Source organism: Cetorhinus maximus, chromosome 11, assembly GCF_964194155.1.
Source record: "Cetorhinus maximus chromosome 11, sCetMax3.hap1.1, whole genome shotgun sequence".
Taxonomy (NCBI): Eukaryota; Metazoa; Chordata; class Chondrichthyes; order Lamniformes; family Cetorhinidae; genus Cetorhinus; species Cetorhinus maximus.
This window is the reverse complement of record NC_135889.1, coordinates 51,981,196-52,004,862: the sequence shown is the minus strand read 5'-3', so window position 1 is coordinate 52,004,862 and position 23,667 is coordinate 51,981,196. Positions and strand designations below refer to the sequence as shown.

The 23,667-nt window shown below is 47.7% G+C and overlaps 1 protein-coding gene across 5 annotated transcripts in view; it reads right to left on the bottom strand.

The window, feature by feature from the left end:
* pde1a (phosphodiesterase 1A, calmodulin-dependent) overlaps positions 1-23,667 on the bottom strand; it is a 628,668-nt gene that overhangs the window by 339,091 nt on the left and 265,910 nt on the right. The gene's annotated exons all lie outside the window — the stretch shown is intronic.

Below are 23,667 nucleotides of genomic sequence, written 5' to 3'. Positions count from 1 at the left end.
CCATTCCTCCCCCTGGATACCCTCCCCTCTGCCCACTCCTTCCCTTGCACCTTCCGCTTCCCTTACACCTACCACCCCAGTTACCGTCTTCTCCCCCATAACCCCCCCTTCCCCCGTACTCCCTCCCACCCAATCTCCCCCCCCAACAACTTCATTCTCCCCCTCCCATTCTCACCCCATCCTGATACCTTCATTTCTCCCCCCTCAACCTCACCCCCGAAACCTCTTCCTCTCCCACCCGATCCTAGCCCTTCCTCTCCCACCCCCTCGACCATCATCCATTGTGAGCGTCAACTGTTGCTATTCAACTTCTGTGAGCTGCTTTACAGCAGAGCCATTTCCATGAGAATCCATCCAGCGTGTCATGGACATTCCTCCAGTGTGCCGTTGGTGTCGGGCCCCAGCATCTGCTGCTCCTCGGATGTCCGCAATGTGAATGAAGCCCTGGCAGTTAGTCCTGACTTCTGCACATCACATTTGTCAAGACGTGTTCTACGCCAGCAACTTTTTTGGACAGTTCTATTGCAAGGTTGGAATCAATGAAAATGGAAATGAATACAATAAATTTTTTTCTACATTGGAGGCAGAATCGTCCGTGCCCGCTGGCATCGGGCATGTTCAGCAGCATGAGCGGACAACATGGCGAGAAGGCCAAAAGTCGGTTTCACAACGTAATTTAACCATTTTGCGATCGTGTGCTCCACCCACCAATGGCAGACCACGTTTCCCGCCATTGGATGTCAGGAACCTCATTGTAATACATCTGAATGTCATTATAAACCCAGGCCACCAGAATTGCTCCCTCCTGCTGGACTGTCTGCCCACGCCAACGTGTTTCACAACAGCATACAAAAGGCGTGTACTTGGCGGGCTGCACGTTGAGTGGAATTCAGAGGTGAGTGCACAGTAACGTGTGGAGCACTCGCCTGGGTCACCTGTTGGACTTCAAGGTTGAGGTGCATTGGGGCATGGGCGACATGGGGGGTGTGGGGGGTGCAAGGGCTGCCCTGTGGTTGAAGGTATCGCACAAGCACGTGCGGGGTTGGGGGGAAGTGGGCGAGGGAAGCGGCCACACATTCGGGAAACCTTGTATAAAGTGACCATTCCTCTGCAGCTGAGACAGTTCAGGCGCAGCCACATTGACATGAGTGAAGTCGGGCCTCTAGCTTATCTGCCCACTCAAGCAATGCAGAGGCATGAAAGTGCCACCAAGTGCTCCAGAGCTTTTCACCCCTCGGGTACAGAGTGAAAACTAATGAGCATTTTAGTGGACTGCAGAACAGTTGGATGATTGGGCACATTGTACAATCTCCTTGCTAAAGCTGGCCATGGAGCAGTCACGGGTCGAGGCGCTCACAGTCCTTTGCAATGTCATCATTCAGGTTGGGACCAGTTTCCCTGATGGCTCAAGCTAACAGTGCAGCTTGCAGTGTGGGTTAGGAGAATGCCTGTGCCTGAGCTGAGAGCGCAGCATGCAGCCCAGTGGGCAAAGCTGCTGCCAATCGGTCAGGTGGAGTGGGGCGGAGGTGGGTGGGGTTTCGGAATGCAATGCAGCACACTAAACTCTGGCCATCCAAGTGGTGACCAGCACTCTCGGGGATGCGTTAAGGGGCCTTCAGACTTAACCAAGAGAGGTTCTTGGTACACCTATACTAACCCACGTGTCTCTCTCTTTCATCCTGCAAGAGGAATATATCAGGATCATGAAGCATGATGAACTAGTTGTATGCCTCATGGCGTACAGAGAATGAAGACAATGGAGAAGACAGTGACTGAGAATCCTGGCTGTGCAGAAAGACGAACAGCTCCTCTGAAAGAAGGGGCAGCTGGGGCTCTCGCAAATGCCGCCGAAGAGCCACAGTGAGCCGTCGCTGGTCGGTGCCTAGCTAAACCCAGGGTCTATGGATGACTCCTTTCATTCCAGCAGATGACCGAGAACCAGTGTCGCCAAAGACTGCGCATGTCTAGGGAACTGGTCGCTCACATCTGCCACCTGCTGCAGGATTTGGTGCCATGGGGACATGGAGGGCATCTACTGCCAGTGGCTGTGAAAGTGACCACGGCACTCAATTTCTACACCAGTGGCTCCTTTCAGGGCTCCACAGGTGCCCTATGTGGGATATCACAAACCTCCAACCACAAATGCATCCCATGAGATCACGGATGCCATCTTCATTTTGCCAGGGACTAGGAAAGCCAGGATGCAAGAGTGATTGGATTTGCCCAGATCTCAGGTTTCCCATAGGTGCAGGGTGCCATCGACTGCACTCATGTGGAGCTCAGATCTCCATCACAACACACGGTCAACTATGTCGACCGCAAGGGCTTCCATTCGCTGAATGTGCAGCTGGTGTGTGACCACCACAAACATAACCTGCAGGTGTGCACACAGTTTCCAGGGAGTGTCCATGACTCCTACATCCTCAGTCTCCCTGATGTCTTCCAGGGTCCATAGAGGCTGCAGGGTTGGCTTCCCGGGGACAAGGGCTACCTGCAGAGGCCGTGGCCGATGACACCCGTGCGGCGGCCTCAGACTGCAGCAGAGCGACAGTATAATGAGGCTCAGGCTGCAACTCGCAACTTGGTGGAGCAAACCATCGGGATGCTGAAAATGAGGTTTCGGTGGAACCCTGCAATGTCGTCCACAGAGGCTGTCATGCATCATCACTGTCTGCTGCACCCTTTACAAACTGGCGCTGCAACGGGGAGGGGGCCTGGCTGAGGAGGAGATGGAGGAGCTGGAGGTCACCTCTGATGAGGAAGACACCAATGGGGATGAGGATGAGGAGGTCTTCGAAGGCAACGATGACAGGGATGAGGCCCTTGCACTGGATAGATGAGGCAGGCACACTTGGGAGGCCCTCACAGCTGCTAGATTTGTGGAGGATGATGACGACATGCAGTGAGGAGATACCATAGTTCCTCACATTGCACCTATGAATATTTGACTCCAGTCTGGCTTATGGCAGCGCACATACCCTCTGTGATAATGTTTCTGTCATGAAGGTGCAGAGGAGGCCCTAACAGTCACTCGATTCCAGGAGGATGATGATGACATGCAGTGAGGAAACTCCATAGATCTTCACATAGCCTCTGAGAAAGGCTGAATCCTGTCTGGCTGAGGCAGCTCGCCAGCGCTCTGTGATCAGGGTCATATCATAGAGACGCAGCCATGAAACTTTAGAAGCAACTGATCCTTTGCCTGCCTTCAGCACCTGACCCCTTCAGGAGCACAGCGTCAGCGGTCACAAATGCTGAAGAGATGGGTCCAGCCCCACCTTAATGGGACTGAGAGCACACAGAGAGAATGATGGAACTCTGTGACACCTGCCCACGACATTCTGGCAGCAATGACCAGCACCGTCGAGGTGCAGGCATCAGTAATGTGTCCAGGGAGTGTGAGGCCGGACCATCGCTTCGGTATGAAGGCTGCACAAAGCACAGAGATGAGGCCCTGGACTGAGACACCTGCCTTTATCTTGTGCAGAAAGGTTTCACATCTGAGAGACACGAACACTGCTCATCAGAACAAGGAGCCATAGGCAGAGACACATTCTTGAGAGTTTTTTTTTGATAATGGTGAACATTATGCACAAGTGATTAATACCTATGCTCAGGCTGTGCAGCTACATCCTCGTAACCACCCGGTGCAGAAGGGGGTCGGGAAGGAGGAGGACCTCCTCGTGAACCTGCTCCTGGGCCTGGCCAGGTTGGAAATTAACAGGTCCAGGCAGCGGGCGATCGAGGGGGGAGTCCCGCCCGATTGTTTGCGCGTCTTCTGCGGCTACGTTCGCGGCCGGGTGTCCCTGGAAAGGGAGCACACGGTGTCTGCCGGCACCATCGAGGCCTTCCGTGCTCGGTGGGCACCGCGGGGTCTGGGGTGTTTTGTTGACCCCTTTAATCACATCTTAGTTTGATGTTTGTAAGGTTCCTTTAAAGTTTTTCCTTGATTTTACAGCTGACCTGACTTAGGGGCTGTGCTTGTTTTCTCCCTTGTTCTTTTTGCTCATTTAGTTTATTGTTTTGACTCAAAAGAGTTACATCCTCGTAACCACCCGGTGCGGAAGGGGGTCGGGAAGGAGGAGGACCTCCTCGTGAACCTGCTCCTGGGCCTGGCCAGGTTGGCCATTAACAGGTCCAGGCAGCGGGCGATCGAGGGGGGAGTCCCGCCCGATTGTTTGCGCGTCTTCTGCGGCTACGTTCGCGGCCGGGTGTCCCTGGAAAGGGAGCACACGGTGTCTGCCGGCACCATCGAGGCCTTCTGTGCCCGGTGGGCGCCGCGGGGACTGGGGTGGTTTGTTGACCCCTTTAATCACATTTTGGTTTAATGTTTGTAAGGTTCCTTTAAAGTTTTTCCTTGATTTTACAGCTGACCTGACTTAGGGGCTGTGCTTGGTTTCTCCCCTGTTATTGTTAATTTAGTTAATTGTTTTAACTCTACAAGAGATACATCCTCGTAACCACCCAGTGCAGAAGGGGGTCGGGAAGGAGGAGGACCTCCTCGTGAACCTGCTCCTGGGCTTGGCCAAGTTGGCCATTAACAGGTCCAGGCAGCGGGCGATCGAGGGGGGAGTCCCGCCCGATTGTTTGTCCCTCTTCCGCGGCTACATTCGCGGCCGGGTGTCCCTGGAAAGGGAGCACGCGGTGTCTGCCGGCACCATCAAGGCCTTCCGTGCCCGGTGGGCACCGCGGGGACTGGGGTGTTTTGTTGACCCCTTTAATCACATCTTGGTTTGATGTTTATAAGGTTCCTTTAAGGTTTTTCCTTGATTTTACAGCTGACCTGTCTTAGGGGCTGTGCTTGATTTACCCCTTACTGTGTTAATTTAGTTTATTGTTTTAACTCTGAAAGAGTTACATCCTCGTAACTTTCCTAACCCTGCCACTACATCTTGTTGCTACCCGGACATCCACAGCAGAGGTGGAGGCAGCCTGCTAACTGCTAAGCCCTGTCTGTGATGACTTTGGCGGGCATCTTCTGGAGGGGTGAGGCCTGGGGACCCCAGCCTGCTTTTGGGGTCCTGCTGTGTGGCTGTGGCACCCTCCTCAGCCTGTGGAGCTGGAGCTGGTGAGGTCACAGGAAGAAGGGACTCAGATGGGCTGGACACTCCCGGAGTCACCTGGATGGATGGCCCTGGGTGTACACACCTGCTGATCCTCCTCCCTATGGGTGCCTGGCTGACTCCTTGAGGAGAAGAGGTAGCTGGAGTGAGATCAAGCTGCCCCACACCCCTCTCATGTACACTCTGTTGGAGGCTTATTATGGATCCAGCGATGGAATTGAGCCCGCGCAGCAGTGCAGGAGCGATGTCATGGACCATGGTCTCCATGGCTGTCATCCTACCAGTGTTGACCTCTGTGCATTGCAATGTCAGCGTTATCACCTCAGCCTGAAGGCGGACAAACTCCTCCATCTTGCCTTGCAATCTGAGGAGTGCAGCAAACATCCCTTCCTGGTGTCCCCAAGTTTGCCTTTGAGGCTCCAGCAACTGTGACATGACTGAGTCCAGAGGCTCGTCATCTGACTCGGACTCCGCAAATTTCTGGCCTCCAGCAGTCCTCCGAGTGCCGGACACCTGGGAAGTCCTTGCCATCGCCTGCTGTGGATCAGACAGTGCAATGTGCTCAGTAGATTGTGATCCCAAGGCTATTCTAAAGCTAGGTCCCACCAATGTGTGTGTCTCTGTGCTGGCGAAGGATGTGGGTGAATGCTGTAATGGGTGCCTCCAGCTTCCTCTTTAGAGGTTTATTTGGGGCTTGGTTGGAGGCGCTGGCTCATGGACTCTGTCGGCTGTTTCCCATATATGCCTGTGGAAGCAAGGGGAGATAATTAGTGCATGGCAGTGGCCTGTAGAAGAGGACACATCACTCACAGCATGGTTGTCTGATGAATGTTGTATTGCGGGATTGGATCCTCACTTGGTAGAGCAGCGCCAACCTCATCGTCAGCAAAGGACCGGTCTAGGTCCTCACCAGCCAGCTGGATGGCTTTTTTTCCAAAGTCCGTGAGGACCTTGATTTCAGGCATTCCTCCACCAGTCTGCGACCTCTCTCTCTTGTTGTGTGCCGGCTTGTCCTGCATGAATAGAGGTGGAGAGAGTGTAAGCAGGACACCTGCCAGACCAGATAAGTATGCCTGGCATGTGTGAGTGGTGAGTGGTCCCATGGACGGGATGAGGACAATGAAGTTGTGTGTGAGAGAGTGAATGGTGATGTCCCTTGAACTGGCAGTGAGTGAGATCCCTGTGGATGTGTGCTGGGTTTGTGAGTGTGAGAGTTGAGAGTGATGAGAAGAGTGACTTACCCTGACGGAACAGACAAGATCATTCATCCTCTTGCAGCAGTGGGTGGCTGTCCTCTTTTGAAGGACATTGACGCTGACCACAGCTGCCATCACCTCCCAAGCAGATTTGTGATGTTGCTGCCAATCCTGCGGCCAGAGCGGGGATAGGGGACATCATGTCGAGACTCCACTGCGTCCAAAAGGCGCTTGAGGGACATGGCATTGAGCCTGGGGGCTACAGTCTTTTTGCCTTTCAGGGCCATGCATTCTTTGCAGCAGTTGTGGGCTGGAAGCACTGAGAGGTGTCAGCACACCTGGGCTTTAAATAGGGCGTCTAACGTGCTGAAACCGCGTGGTGATGGCGGGCGGGCGAATGAGAGCCTTCCCACCATGGAAACGGTGTGTTTCCCAGGAGTGCATAATTAATTTGGCGTGTTTTGGACGATACGGCATGAAAATCCACCATTGTGGCCGGTGGGTAAAACGTTATTTTACCCATCTGCTACCACACTTAGTTCAAATCTTTGTGATTCCGCCCCAGGATTTCACCTTGCACTGAATATCCAAATCATTAAATCTATAAACCATTGATGTGCATCTGAAAATTCACAAAGATAATTAATACAGGGTGAAACATGTTGCACCAATGCCATCCTTTTGCTGGTTAGAAGCACATGAAAGGAGGAACATTACACTATTATACAGGCAAGTTAGTAGACAGACTAGTTAGTAGACAAAATTACAACATAAGTTTTATGTTTATACAGTCAAAATATTGATCCAAGACTGGTGTAGTTCCTTTAAATAGGAGATCTTGCCGTCCACTAGAGGGCATAAAAGCAATTTTATAAAATGCCAAATTTCTTGCCATGCCATCCAAACTCTTGAATCTCGATTTTAACTCGGGTGAAAGGTCAGTCTGGGGTCAGAGAAGCCAGCAGTAAGCTCATCCCAACTCACTGGACCATATAACCACTCTCAGGCCTCAACAACATAGTCTCGTCCCAACTCCCGCCCAAACCCAGCAAAAATGATAAGCAGCAAGATGCACACAAGAATGGCAAACGTCACCACCAGTGACCTACAGGAACAGACCTCTGCAGTCAGTTAGGTAAGTGAATTGTGGGATGGGCTGGAAGGAGGGATTCTGGGCAGGAATGTGGTCCAAGAGAGGGGAAGTTTGGGATGGTGGGGGGGGGGTGGGGGGGGCCAAGATTTCCTTATGGGGCCCAGGGAGCAGATAATTTATTTTAAAATATGCCACTTCTGGGTCTACTGTTGCTTGGGGCCCAGTATTCTTGATGAATTTGGCACCGAGTACAAACATGCGGCAGGAAATAGAAATAGCAATGGCATCTGAATTATATCAGACCCTAACTCACATTTCAGTGAGACCCTTTCCTGCCCATGGTTAGAGTTTCAGACACTGATCAAAACACACCAGTTGAAATGGCAGGTGGTGTGAGGTTGGTGAGAAGACAGTATGAACCACACTGCTACTAACTCAATCCCTCGCAAGCCCCGCTCTCATCAGGTGGAAGGGGTTAAAATTGGGACCATAATCTTCATGGATATCGGAAAATAGAAGATAATCCTTACAAACATTAATTCTATAATGTAATAATGTCTTATCCCCAAGGGCATTTAATGCAGTTTTCAACTCCTTAAATTCAGAATTGCTAACTTTCTTTCTTCAGGCTATTTCATTATCCAGAGATGTATTAAATTTTCTGAGATTTTGAAAGGAAGTGCTACTGTATAACTGAAGTGACTCATGACATACCTCAAGAAAAATGCCTTCCAGTTCTATCTTGGAAAAAAACAGAAAGTTCCAGCCTTCTGAGGCTCTTAGGGACAAGTTAAAATTCACATGGTTTGCAAATTTCTAAGAATTGTTTTAAAGAAAATCAGCTCCCAGAATTAAATAAGGATTTAGATCTGGGAGAAATGCAGATATCTTGTTTCACTAGAAATTCCAATCACTCAAATTATTCATTCTCTGAACTCGGTGATTAAGCTTAAGCATATCACGAAAAAGAACCAGAATTCCATTTACTTTCAGGCAGAAAATAATAGGAAGAGTTAAACTAACAAAAGACTTTAAGCAGGAGCAAGGCAGAAATAATAATTACCTTTTTACCTCTCGTGTATGAATCAGAACTAAACTTATATTGAAACAAATGAGAAAACTCTCCACCACCTTTTGAACTAAATTTTAAGTTCTTTATCTATCTTTACTGAGAATACAATCCTATCTTCCGTCCTTTTCCCTGATCGGCCTGGGCCACACAACAACTATAGCCAAGAAGGTTGTGAAGGTCAAAGGGGCATTCTTAGAATAGTGCAACAGCAAGAAAGAAAATATCAAAAAGTTTTCAATTTATGATGCTGGAATGTTCATTGAGTGCTGAGGCTCATTATGTTCTATGGCTTTTGTAAATGTACCAGTATTTAATACTCGCCTTCTAATAACCATGGTAACACAAGTTAATTACCTTTGTTAGGAAACAGGACTGAGTCTTGTTGGTAGTGGAAGAAATTTGGCAAGCAAAATGGAGGGCTGTGATCAGCTAAGCTCCAAATTTGCATTTTGTGTGATTAATGATGAAATATCCAGCACTATGAAGTAGCTCATCAGTGTGCACGTATTTTGTTATTCTTAACATGTTAATAAAGGAACAGATTGCTATAAAGTCTTATGTTTGTAATTTTGACTGAGGATTTCCACATTAGTTGACTACTGTATTAAAGTGGGAATCTGACTGATAGCTCACAGAGGATGTCAGCTCTGGTATTTTGCTTTTACTAAAAACATTGACATTAAACCACTCATGTACAAACAATGAATGTATTTCAAAATAAAAGCTACTTCCATTTAACCTTGATGGGAATACCAAAACATAAGACCAATATGAACTACTAATGCCAATGTTCTACTGATACCAGTACTCAGAAATGTAAAGGAGTAACAGAATCTAATGCAGAGCATTTACTAACAAGGAGCAGGACTCCAAGTACCTGTTTGAGTAGGTATCTGTGGAGTTATGCTATCTCTACTTTGTCACAGCTCAAGTTACTCTCAGAAACACTTCAGACACCCATTAAATGTCCTGCATTCATGCCCTAATTATAATGCACTAATTGGTGTATTGCAGAATTTTTAAGAATGGTGTGAATCTGTACCTATGGTCACACTGTGCACTTGCACACCAGTCTCAAGTCAGGGAATGCAGAGCTCTGCACATAAATACTAAACTGCACAGTTTCCGGCCCAGGGGTCCTTGATCCTGCTGCTGACCACTCAAGTGTCTGATTGGCACTTAACATGCGGGCCTTCCCAAAGGGAGGCAACATGGGATACTTGCTGATCAGACGAGACCCCCATCACCTGGGTTAAATTCTATTATTGTGCTTAATGAAGGGATGCTTATCCTAGTCAGAGACCCTGATCAGAAAAGTTCTCAGCCTTGAAATAAGCAAATGTGCACAGCTCTGGCTTGATCACTAAGCTCCAGGGTTGGGTTTCAGCTTTTACCACACAATGATGTCAGCTTCCTCCCTCCTCATTGCCCACACCCTCCAACTCCCCTCCCCCCAATGCTGGTCTTCCCTCCCTGATACTTTGCACTTACAGAGAGAGAGGGCAAGAATTAGCAGGTCATTACCATTTTCTATAGAGATGTTTGAAGTTTATAGAGAACAAGATATGCTTGTTGAGCATATGTTGAGAGGGAGAAAAAGCAAAAGGCAATCAGGATAAGGCGGTGTCAAAGGGTGAGAAATGTTAGGAGTGTGAAATAAGGAAGGAGTCCTGTGAGGTGTTGCAGTGTCTACCAAGTGAGAAGAGAATGCTAGTAAGAATGTTAGTAGCTGTACTGGAAGGAGAGGCAAGTGTGTGTTTGGAATAAGAATATTGTTATTGTAGCCCATTATCCTTGGTGTGATTATAGTGATGGAGGTGAGGGAATAATCAGAGTGCTAGGAAAGAAGTGGAAAGGACTGTTAGCAGGGGTTACAGGGAGAAATAGAGAATTAGAGCTGTATTCACCTTTGCTACTTAAGTGTGGTTAAACTTTTTCTGACATTGAATCCAGGTCCTGGGACGGTGTTCCTGGAGCTGACCAGCTTTCCACCCTCCATTCAAGCTTGGTGGACCTTATGCTTTGACAGGTTTTTCCCAGTGATAGTGTAAAGTACTTCCCTCCTCTCCTCACATCTTCTAGCAGGAGCTCGACAGAGGCTCAGAGAAGCTGGAGTTTCATTCCTTCAACATCTCTGATGCCCCTCTTCTCTGTTCAGGAACCAGACGGGAAAGCAGACACACTTTAAGAAGTGCATCACCACTTAAAATAACCTCTGGCTGAAAAGCAGAAATTACTCTGTCAAAGTGAACAGGTTTCCCCTTGTCTCAACCAATCCATTGGAAACCTGCATTAACGAGGACTGAGAATTAAAACACCCTGGGCCTGTATTCTGCTGCAGTAGGTGAGTGTCTACTTCACATCACCAATCGTGCAGAGTTAAAATTGGGGCCTACATAAAGTTTCTGAAGTATTCAGGCATCCTACTGCACTGCTTTTAAATGTCTATTTTTACAGAAGAACTCACTCTCCCATTTGCTATTTTCTGCAATTGAATATTTCGGCAGGCTTGGAGGTGAGAGAACAGAGAGCAGCCAATAATGCACCTACCAGAGGCCCTGGGTCAGAGAGAGACCCAAGGCACAGGTGAGTGAAGGTGGGATGAGGTTCCCACCCCGGAAGTCGCATGTTGGGGCGGGGAAGGGGCTCAGAGGCAAGGGCAGGGAGCTGGTTCTCAGCAGGTCTCCCTTTCCCAATGCCAGGTCCCTCGAACAGGCACTGAATGCAAGGGGATACCCCCGGCCAGGGAGCCCGCAAGCAAACATGCTGTGGTTTGGTTTTTGGGCTCCTCATGTGGCAACTGCCCTGCTCACTGCTGGTTAAACACCAGCAGCAGTGGGATGATAACCTTAAGTGGGTACCAATTAATCTTAATCATATTATTAATTACTATTAATCGCAATTGGAGCAGAGGCAGGAAGGCACCCGATTAAGTGCCCCCTGCCTCCAAACTCTCTCGCCCTCGTCCGCCACCCGGACACGCCCTGGCGTGCCTTGTTGCCGTCTGGCGGCGGAGGCCCCCAATGGGAGGCCCTCTACGGAGGTGTCCTCCCGCTTTCTATTGGGGACCTGGGTTGGAGGGTGTTGCACGCAGCAGTCCCCTATAATCGTAGAATGTGTAGGTTCACGGACTCCCAAGACACCTGCTCTTTTTGCGGTCTTGTGGAGTCCGTGGACCACGTTTATATAGGGTGTGATAGGCTGCACTCCCTTTTTAGTTATTTAAAAAACCTTCTGTTGCTGTTTTGTTTGCACTTCAGTCCCACGCTCCTGATCTATGGACACCCGGTGCGGAAGGGGGTCGGGAAGGAGGAGGACCTCCTCGTGAACCTGCTCCTGGGCCTGGCCAGGTTGGCCATTAACAGGTCCAGGCAGCGGGCGATCGAGGGGGGAGTCCCGCCCGATTGTTTGTCCCTCTTCCGCAGCTATGTTCGCGGCCGGGTGTCCCTGGAGAGGGAGCACGCGGTGTCTGCCAGCACCATCGAGGCCTTCCATGCCCGGTGGGCACCGCGGGGACTGGGGTGGTTTGTTGACCCCTTTAATCACATTTTGGATTAATGTTTGTAAGGTTCCTTTAAAGTTTTTTCCTTGATTTTACAGCTGACCTGACTTAGGGGCTGTGCTTGATTTCTCCCTTGTTATTGTTAATTTAGTTAATTGTTTTAACTTTAAAAGAAGCTGCCTCCAAACTCACCTTGGGGATTAAAGTCTACCCACTGAGTCAGCTTGCCTACATCAATTTGCAATGTGATGTATTCTGAAAGTGTACAGCCTCTATGTGCCATCTTAACAATTATCCCTTTTCTTTTTGACCTTCTCAACAGTTGTAGGCCTCCTCACTAGAAGAAACTCTCTTGGAGGGGGAAATCTGCCAGCTGAGGCACCATTTTATGCTCCATCTTACCCAAACACCAGCACAGAAAAATGAAACCAAGTCAGCAGTTATTTGCAGTTATTCTGCATGTGTATTTGGCCAGGGGTCCATATGTGGCTGAAGACCCAAACCATGGGCCCTGTAGATCAGTGCATTCACCCACCTCTGTCCTAATAATCTACTTTTGTAGCTTTGCTGAGAGCTCAAAAGGTTCCATTGCAGATTCTAGACTCAAACCTGCGCTCCAACTTTGAGAAGCAACTTTCAACTCGGAGAGATTGGCGGAGTAAGTGGATAGTTTTTCTCAAGGCAACATTTCCCTTCTGCAGTCTGCTGTCTCGCAATTCAGGCACTGAGCGCCAGCCCCATGGGAGTAGCAGTGGCACATGTGTTGCCATCTTTCAGGATGTCAGCATGTCTGCTTCCTCGCCACCCTTCAACCAATGTCAACCATGGTGCCAGACAGCTAGCTGGCCCAGACTGCCACCACATCAGCCAGATTGGAGCAATGTGTAGCCAGGCTGTCAGAGGGACAAGCTTCCAGAAACTGCAGCTAAAACCATCTCAAGGGTCCCCACACAAGTAACAGCAGCCTTCCAGCAACTCTAGTTAAACCACTGGAGGGGGTACCACATAGGAGTAACACAGACAATAGACTCTTCTTTTAAGAATAGCTTGATAACTTGGTTGGCATTAATGTTCACTACACTAATATGTTTGGAATTAAAATTAAAAACAACTCATTTATCACATTGGCATTTTGCCCCATTGTTTCTTTCATTAAAGCTTCTTAGAATGTCAATGACACGCGGTTGGTTGAATGGTTTCAATGTTGTTTAATGCAGAATTGAAAGGTGTGGCAAACAAAGACTCTTTAAACTTGAGGAGATTTTTGTCACTTTTTAGGTAATGGGAGTGAGGAGGTCACTGCAACAGGAGTTCCATCAGTCGCTCCTTGACCTCTCCAGCTGAAACGTGTTGTGCTGCTCAACTTTCTTGAGGTTCTTCATCCAAATCTTCCTAATGCTACTTCTTGTTGTTGTGCCTCCTCCACCCCAATCCTCATTGTTTTGCCATGTTGTGCAGCGTGTGACAAACTACAATGAGGAAGCTCATTCTGGCCGGGTCACATTGTAGGAGTACTCTATAGTGATCGGGGTACCTGAATCTTTGCTTCAAAATGCCAGTGGTATTCTCTGCAAAGTTCCTGCTGGTCCTGTTGCTCTCAATGTACCTGTTATTCAGGTATGATGCAATTGAGGAACAGTGATCAGCTTTATACCCTAGCGGCCACACAGATGTTCCTAGAAGATTTTAAAAGGTGGTGGGGTGTGAGGGTTAGCGAGTAAATGAATGAGTTTCAGAGCATGAGGCATCAGGATAAGTGCCAGTAAAACTGGTACACACTGAATGTTCTTTCTCCAGTGCTCATCCACCTTGCACATTAATGGAGTGAAAGTCCTTCCTCTTGACAAAATCTGCTGGCTCAGTTTATGTTGGGTTGCTAGTTACACAAGTGCAGTCTATTATAACCTGATACAAAGGAAGCCGGACACAGCTGGAATCCTAGAGTTCTCCCTTTCTGGATGGTGCCATCCATTGGAAAAGTGACATGCAGACTTGTTCTGACAAAGAGGGCATTGGTGAGCAGCTTGAGATTGCTTGGCACTTCATAGTGGGAGGTGCAGCTGGAGTCTCCTGTACCAGCCTTGAAGAAGCCTGAAGTAAGGATGGGGATGTCTTTGATAGCCACTGGCAAAGCATGGATCCTTAGTCCAGAAGGCAGTAGGTCTTACTGCAAGCAGACGCAGTAATCTGTGACAGTCTACCTGGTGAAGCACAGCCTCCAGGTGTACTGTTCCTCAGGGATAACCAGGAAACTGACTATTGGGCTATAGACCCTATGGGCTAGGTAATCTCTCTCCTGAGGTGAAATCAATTCCTACTCTTTATGTTCTGTAGGAGGTAGACCACTCCAAAAGAAAGTGTATCCTGCTCCTGTTTCTTCAAGCCGGCCTTCTCCTGCTGGTCTTGTCTCACTGAGGGCGGCCATGTCTACACCATACCAGCTAAGTGGAGCTGAATGGCATTTAGGTCTACTACTGTTTTAATGATCAAATAGGATATGGGGACTCTAGCATGCCACTGTCGTGATAGGTGACTTTGTGTTATCTTTGCTTTCTTCTGTAGTTTCTTGCCTTTGGATTGAATCGCTCCGAGCTATGGTATGCTGGGCAGTAATGTAAGAAGTAGGCTTCGTCTAGGTCTCCTATTATAGCCCTTCTGGTGAAAATTGGCTAGCTGTGTGTCCCTAAATAGGGCAGCTGAGTCATTGCATATTGTTGCCTGCCACTAACGCTACTTCTGGGTACATTTAGCGACCGACCATCAACTAAGGACCATCAATGTGCAGGCTGAGGACTAGGACTTCCAGTGTGACTGCACCTATCGTTTTGCCATCACCATAGGATTTGATTATATGTCTGTAGTTCACACTTTACAGCTAAACCTATGCTAAGGAATTTGATTATAGTGGAGCAAATGGGTCTCAACTAATGCCTCATTAATGAAAAGGAGGCTGATCTCTGAGAGTCCACTTTGGATCTCCAGCCTCTCACTTCAAGTCCTAGCCACCCCTTCTCATCTTATCTACATCTACTCTATCAAACTCCATCATTTCCTAACACAAATATAAGTAGTTGTTGCAGTTAAAAGGAGGAAAAGTGCAACAATACCAATAATAAACACATTAGTAAAGTTAATAGGTTATTCATAAAAACTGTTAAAGATTATAACTCCATGTATGAAAATTACACAAATGCATGAACATTCTTCTTTCTTGACATTTTTAGCATTTTATTATCATAAAACAACAAAATTAATGAATGAATAGTATTGCTGAAAAGGAGAGACATGTTGCCAAAGCTTTTTGTCTTGCACTCGTCAGGACAAACGCAAGAAAGCCAAATTTCAAACGATCACAACACTTTATACTACAGGAGAAAAGGGTGCTGATTGGTTAGAAGGTCAACTCTGATTGGCTGGGGTGTTGCCATGGAGAAAGCAACAGGGAACTGTGGGCCCCTCAAGCCCCCGGGTAATTCAAAAAATGTGCAAGGCTTGAACATATTCCTTTTTTTTGCAGATGAATGAATGTATGTTGCTTCTAGTGAGCATAAATGAACCATGTTACAAGCTCAACTGATTATCTTAAATTGATTGTTAGTGTAGCCTATGTATCTGGCACTGAAATTCATACACAAGTTTGCTCAATTGAGTGGTAGGCAGGACATCTTTTTGGACTGACAGCAGCATCCTGTTAGTGGAAAATACCACAGGATGGAATTACCCAGGAGCTTGGAGAACCTGTAGTTCCCTGTTGCTTTCTCCATGGCAATCCCTCAGCAATCAGAGTTGATTTGCTAACCAATCAGCACCCTTTTCTCCTGCAGTATAAATTGTTGTGATCTTTTGAAATTTGACATTCTTGCATTTGTCCTAATGAGTGCAAGATGAAAATTGTCAGCAACATGTCTCTCTTTTCAGCAATATTCAAGTTCTGTACTGCTAAACAACTTAATGAATAGTATTGGAGGAGACTGCAGAAGCTGGAGTTGTTCTCTCTATAGCAGAGAAGGTTAAGAGGAGATTTGATAGAGGTGTTTAAAATCATGAAGGGTTTAGAAAGAGTAAATAAAGATAAAACTGTTTCCATCAGATAAAGGGTTGATAACCAGGTAGCACAGATTTAAGGTGTCTGGCCAAAGAACCAAAGGCAACATGAGGTAAAGCTATTTTATGCAGCCAGTGTTTAGGGTTTACAATGCACTAGCTGATAGAGAGGTGGATACATATTCAGCAGTATCCTTCAATGGGAAATTGAATAAATATTTAAAGGAAAAAATGCAAGAATATGGGAAAAGATTGGTGGGGGAATGGGACTGACTGGCTTGTCCTTTGAAAGAGCTGGCACTGGCTCAATGCGTTAAATGGCTTCCTCCTGTGCAGTTATTCTATGATTCTACAGTATATAATAAGCTAGTATCTACTAAGTAAAAAACGGCATAAATTCACTGTGCCTGTGCAGCTGCAGTAAATAATGAGAGATTTTACCAATGTGCGTCACCGCTAGTGCATTTTGCTGTCACAATAAACACAGAAACAATAGTTCCATGTTAGCTTCATAACAAAGCTGTCTCAATAGGCAGGTGTGTGTCATCACTGTTAGAAAAAGAGAAAGAATTAGAAACAATGTAAAGGAAGGTGGGAAAGCAAAAGGAATCAGCCTGAATTTTTTCATGCCTCTGTGACATGAATTGATTGGCTAAAGTGATGATGATTACCTGCCAAGCCATTAGCACAGGGTTCAAGCAAAGTCAACCAAAGCTTCCAAAGTTGTTGCTGGTTAATGTGAAGCAGATAAATGACTGCATTGTTGGAGAATCTATCAAAACCTTTAGATTCACAGAGCCAGCATTGTTATGTTAGCCTGGCACCACAGAAATGGAATGCACCGTCTGACTGTGAGCAGCAGGTCAAAGAAGCTTTCCATGAATATACTCTGAGGATCTTTGCTGGTAATCTGAAAATATAGTGGCTAATCTTTAGGATCATACTCCTACCATTTATCAATATGACCACTTCTAGAATCATGGTCTAGCATCATTTAGCCAGTGGGCTGGTTTGGGGTGTACATGAAAAAAACAGGATAGAGGTACAATTGGGTCCCAATAATAGAAGATCAGGTGGGAGTAAAAGAAGTCCATTGAAGAAGGTTTAATTATTTTTCAATGAGCCTATTAATCATGGTGATTGAATGTTGTAGAAGTGTTCTCCTAATTAAATTCCTTCCATCTTCCTATCCTTCCCCTAAATTCAATACAATAGTAGTGGATTAGACTAGATTCCAAGGGGTCTTGGATAAAGGCACAAGGAGTTAAATTGACTTATGTAGCTTTGCTTTTTAGATGCTACATGACCAACTAAAATGGGGTCAGAGATGTGTTCCAACAGAAAGGACATCAGATGTCATCTTACAAAGGGACAGCTAGCAGGATACAGAACAGGCATATTAAGATGCCAATCAATGTCCAATACTGATTTGGTTCAGGCACTGTCATTTTCGAACTTGACACCCCAGCCAACCTCGTATAGCTAAATGGCATGGAGGACCCCCCTAACAACACTACTTAAAAGGATCATGAACAACTTACAGATTAGTTGCTGGATTATTTCTTCTGGCTGTTGATACAATCGTACATGGTTGTGGAATTTTTCTATACTTGGCTAAAGTTTGAATAGTATACCTAGAGTGATTTGGTGCTGAAGTAATTTGCTGTTCATTTAAAAGCTTGTGTTGAAATACTTTGCATCCAGACATGGGTGACCTGGCAGGGCTTCCTCTGAGAATTGAGAATGGATTTCAGGATGAAGAGAGGTCACACAGAGCTGGACAAGATACTGGAAGAGGGAAAGGGAGAAAGGTTCTCAGCTTTCGACCATTTCCAGTGAGGATCTTTAGGGAGCAATTATCTTAGCCAAACTTTAATGGTGGCCAATGCTGAAGATGTCTTCTCTTCGTAAACAACGTTCTGACTGAAATTTGCCACTTGCTGCGACCATAATTGCAATCCCAAAGTAGGACAAGGACAGCATTGCTTGTGGCTACCAAGGAGACTACCGCTCTTAACTTTTATCCATCTGGCTCCTACTGGCTGCTGCTGGAGTTATGAGCAACATTTTGCAATTTGCAACACATCACTACATTAGGGACATCATTGATGTTTCCTATATACAGAGGGTGGAATCATACCACCTTAATCTCTAGCAAGACAGCACGGCCATTTCCGGCTCAGGAACCAAAACCTCTGAGTCGCAGGCCTTCTGGTTACCATGTCCAGGGGCTAAACAATTGAAAGCCCACTTCCGAGATTGCTGCGCAATTAGAGAGAGCGAGCAGAATGAAGCATCAGAAACATGAATAAAGGATCAGTATTTTGGGAGACTGGTCACACTTGCAGTGCTCAGTGAGAGGCAGAAAAGAGGAGAATAGATTCTGAGGTGGGGAAGGGCAGCCTCTTGAATCCAGGATGGGTTCCTGGAGGTCACGTTGGAAGCAGGTGCTCTTTCCAGAGGACAGTACAAGGTCAGCCAGGCTAACAACCAAAGAGGCTTGGCTAGAGGTTGCAGAGGAGGTGAGCAGCCAGAGTGCGTGGGGAACATATGAATTCAGTGCAGAGAAAGGTTCAATGGCCTCTTGAGATCTGGTGGGATGAGTCATGAAGCTCTCAGCTGGTAGCTATCACTCTTTGACGTCAGCAGTCTCCAGTTCAGATATCCCCTGAGGCACACAATTTGCAGCCAGGCAGGAGAATATCTCCCCAGTCTCTCCTTAACTCCCCATCTCTACAGACAGCACTAATACTCACCTACAATTTGCTGAGTTAGCACTCCGCAGCCCACAGTGAGACCACCAACCCCCCATCCCGACCCCCCCCTCCCGCCCCACCGCCCCATCTCCTCCAATGTCACAGTCCTAACTCACTGCCTTTTCTCAGTGCAGGAGAACAGAGCCTCCAACACCCATGAGAGCCGTAAAAGCCGGGGTGAAGTTGCATCATGGGCCATCCTAATGGCAAAGGAGGACGATGCTCTGGAAATCGGCTGGGTGGCAGCACTGCAGCCTGTCGGCACTGGGGAGATACAAGTGGCACAAGAGGCCACATATCACACTTCCAGCTGATTCTGACCTGTAGAGCCCTTTTCACCAAAATAAAAAATGTAACAATCAGCAAAATGCTAGGTCTGGATCTCTGTCACCTTGGTGCAGGAATAACACTCGTCTTTGATCTCCCACAGGGATATCACCAGAGGAGTAGTAAGAGATAAGGCAGGAGACAGTACAGTCATCAGAAGAGGAGCATCATTCTGAGGAAACACCATCACATGACTCGAATACTCACCACCAGCCCAGATACATCCACTTCGGTCTGTCCAGTATCACAGATAGAAAGGGTAGCAGAAGGTGAAGAGCATATCTCATGTGAGCAGGAGGTGGCGCTGGAGGCAGGGAGAGTCAGCATGGGAGGCCTGAGCTAGGACACCTCCAGCTAAGCTTAACTTGACACTGATGCTGGACCTTGGATCATACAATAAATGGTTACTTATGAAGCAGCAAAGGGTCATCTGGTTCCCAGAGGCAACGCAGTCCCTTGCGTTGAAGATGAAGGAGTCCACCTCTGACAATAGTGCCATTATGTCCCTGGCCTATGAGCGCATGCCACCTCCATTGAAAGAGTGCCCAATCTCATGGAGAGTCAGAGGTGACAGGCTAAAAAGTGAATACAGGCACACAGCAATAGTCTCCATGCAATAGCAATGACTTTGAGATCAAACAATCACTTAGATAGCTGAACACTACATTCAAATACAGCCAAGCTCTCACCCCATTTGGTTACCAGGGAAATGCAGGGAAGCCTTGTGAGGGAACAGGTGAACGGGGATGATGGCAGTGGAGGTTTTCCTGAAAGCACCCCCCTTCCCAGTGGTCCCTATGACAGAGACACAACAGCTGACTCCTAATCCTGCCTGCACATATATAAAGGTAGGACAGTCCTTAGCAGGGCCCCACAGGCTCCCCAACCCAGAAGGTTAGAAACCCAAGCTTCTGGCCAGAATGAAACTGGCTGAGTCTATATAAAGCAATACAGAGCATCCAAATAGAAGTAGCAGTTGATGAGTCCAGTGGTACAGTACAGGCAAGCTGAAAAAGATAGAGGCTAGATCCAGAAACTGAGAATAAGTTGCTGCAGCTGCTTCTGTTACTTGAAGATAACATTGGTGGACTGAAGCCATCCAGATCGAGTTGCAGAAGTTCTGCAGATGTTTGCCATTTGTGGTGAAGACCTTGCCTGTGAAACTCGTGTTGGTCATGTGCTGTGGTCGGCTGGGTTCAGGCTACATCCTAGATGGAGAGCAGCTGAAATTCTTCGTAAGGAAGACAGAATTCTGAAGGACTTTGTGACTTAGTTTAAGGGCCTACATGCATTGTGGCCTGCAGAGCCAATTCATAAGATCTGTCTTAGTTGTACTTGCCTTTTAATATGTAATTTATGATTTATAATCAACCACAATTTGCCTGTTGATTCATGTTTAACTTATGCGGATTCTGGATGTTAGAGTATAGGAGGTTATCTAAAATGGAATTTAACGTTTGCTTTGTTTGATTCTTCTGATTCTGTTACCATGGCTGTCAAATGCTTTCATTTTAAACCATTTTAAATCTTATGGCTTCAACCTTTTAGTAAAAGTCTGGGACTTCAGATTCTTTTTTCAAAAAAAAAGTTACTGGTCTCTACTGAGATCGAAACACTATCATGAGCTGAATTATATTTCTACTATTACAGATATATGAGTGGTTAATAGATTAATTGACATATTGGAGATGAAGAAAAATGTTTTTTTTTTAAGAACTCCAGGAATCAATATTTAGTTTTGCATCTTCACTTGAAAACACATCGGGTTAAATCTTTGCACAAAGTGCAATAGTGGGCAGGAAAAAGGACTTTTTACCTGCCGGCCGCAATGGCGGCATTTCACGCCTTATCGCCCCAGTCCTGGCGTGTCCTCCCTCATGAATAATGCATTTCCAGGAAACACCGAATCGCTGGCGGGGTGGCCTCTGATTCACCTGCCCAGTGTCACCTCAGGCCTTCAGTAATCAGGGTGCCATGTTTAAAGGGCATCCCAGCACAGAGCTTGCACTCTGCAAGGCATCGGAAGCTGCTGCAAAGTCATGGCTGCTAAATGGAGGAAACATGCTGCCCCAAATTTAGCAACACCTCCCGCGGGTGCCTACTGGAGGCTGTGGAGGCCGGCCATGATGTCCTCTACCCCCCTTCTGGGCAAAGACCAGCAAGCAAAGTCACCAATCTAGTAGTGGTCAGCACCAACACCCTGCAAAAGAGGACAGCCACCCAGTGCAGAAAGAAGATGAATGATATCCTCTGTTCTGCCAGGGTAAGTCATTCTTCTCACACACTCACTAGCCCATCACACATCCACAGGGATCTCATTCACTGCCAGTTCAAGGGACAACATCATTCATTCTCTCACACACAACTTCATCTGCCCTGTGGATCATGTTCTCATCCCGTCCATGGCACCATTCACCATCCACACATGTCAGACATACTTGTCATCTGGCCTGACAGGCATCCTGCTTACACTCTCTCCATCTGTCTTCATGCAGGACAAGCTGGCACACAACAAAAAGGAGAGATTGCAGACTGGTGGAGGAATGCCTGACATCAAAGTCTTCACAGACTTTGAAAATGGAGCCATCCAGCTGGCCAGCGATGACCTGGACTATTCCTGTGCTGACGGTGAGGTCGGTGGTGCTCAACCGAGTGAGGATCCAGCAGTGCGACGTCCATCAGACAACCATGCTGAGAGTCAGTTCCCCTGTTCTGCCGTCCCCTGCCATGCACAAATCATATCTCCTTGCTTTCGAAGGCACATCTGGGAAGCAGCTGAGGGGGTCCACGAGCCAGGTCCTCAACTCAAGCCCTGAAGACACCTCAGAAGAAGAATCTGATGACATACTCATTGAAGACCCATCATAATCCTGACCCACACCCTCCACCAGTGCAGAGACACATACCTCAGTGGAACCAAGTTCTGGAGTAGCCTCGGGGTCACAATCTGGTGAGCACATCGCACTGTCTGATCCACAGTAGGTGACAGCAGGGACTTCCCAGGTTTCCGTTACTCGGAGGACTGCTGGAGGCCAGAATATTACTAAGTCTGAATCAGATGATGAGCCTCTGGACTCAGTCATGTCTCAAGTTGCTGGAGCTTCAAAGGCAAGCTTGGGAACATTAGGAAGGGATGTCCGCTACACCCCTCAGATTGCAAGACACGATGGAGGAGTCCGTCCGCCTTCAACCTGAGGTGATAGCGCTGACATGCAAATACACCAAGGCCAACACCAGTAGGATGGCAGCAGCCAGGGAGACCTTGGACCAGGACACCGCTCCTGCACTGCTGCGCGGGCTGAACTCCATCGCTGAAGCCATAGTTGGCTCCAACAGTCTCAACACGAGAGGGGTGCGGAGCAGCTCGATCTCACTCCAGCTACCCTTTCCCTTTAAGGAGTCAGCCAGGGCCCTTGGGCACCCATATGGAGGAGGATCAGCAGGTATACCCCCTGGGGCCATCAGTCCAGGTGGCTCCGGGAGTGTCCAGACCATCCGAATCCCCTCTTCCTGTGACCTCAGCAGCTCCAGTTCCACAGGCCGAGGAGGGTGCAACTGCCACACAGCAGGACCCAGAAAGCAGGCCAGGGCCCTCCAGGTCTCAGCCCTCCAGAGGACATCCGCCAAGAGGTCATCACAGACAGGTTGTAGCAGTCAGTAGGCTGCCTCCACCTCGGCTGTGGATGTCCGGGGAAGCACCAAGACGTAGCGGAAAGATTAGGAAAGTTAAGAAGATGTAGTTGCACAGCCTGGGCACAGGTGTTAATCACTTGTACATAATGTTCACTATTGTAAGTAAACTCCCAAGAATGTCTCCCTGCCTATGGCTCCTTCTTCTGATGAGCAATGTGTGTGTCACTCAGATGTGAAACCTTGGCTCCTGCACAAGATAAAGGCAGGTGACTCAGTCCAGGGCCTCTTTCCTGTGCAGTGTGTAATGTTCAGACCAAAGTGATGGTCCAGCTTAACTGGACACATTACTGATGCCTGATGTCATTGCTGCCAGAATGTCGTGGGCAGGTGTCACAGAGTTCTCTCATTCTCTCTGTGGCTCTCAGCACTTTTGAGGTGGGTCTGGCCCCCATCTCTTCAGCATCTGTGACCAGTGACGCTGTGCTCTTGAAGGGGTCAGGTGCAGAAGGCTGACAAAGGATCAGTTGCATTTAAAGTTTCACGGATGCATCTCTATGGTATGACCGTGATCACAGAGCACAAACATGCTGCCCTCACCCAGACAGAAGTCAGACATTCTCAGAGGCAATGTGGAGATCTATGGAATGTCCTCACTGCATGTTGTCAACATCCTCCTGGAATCTAGTGAGTATTTGGGCCTCCATTGTGTCTCCATGACATGAGCCTCAGCACTGAGGGTATGTGCGCTGCCATCAGCCACACAGGAGTCAAACGTTCATAGATGCAAGGTGAGAATGTCAGGACCGTCCTCACTGCCTCTTGTCATCATCCTCCATGAACCTTGCAGCTATAAGGGCCTCCCGAGCGCGCCTGCCTCATCTGGCCAGTGCGATGGCCCCATCGCCAGCATCCTCGCCTTTGAGGATCTCATTACCATCATCCTCTTCAACGTCCTCCTCATCGGAGGAAACATGCAGCTCC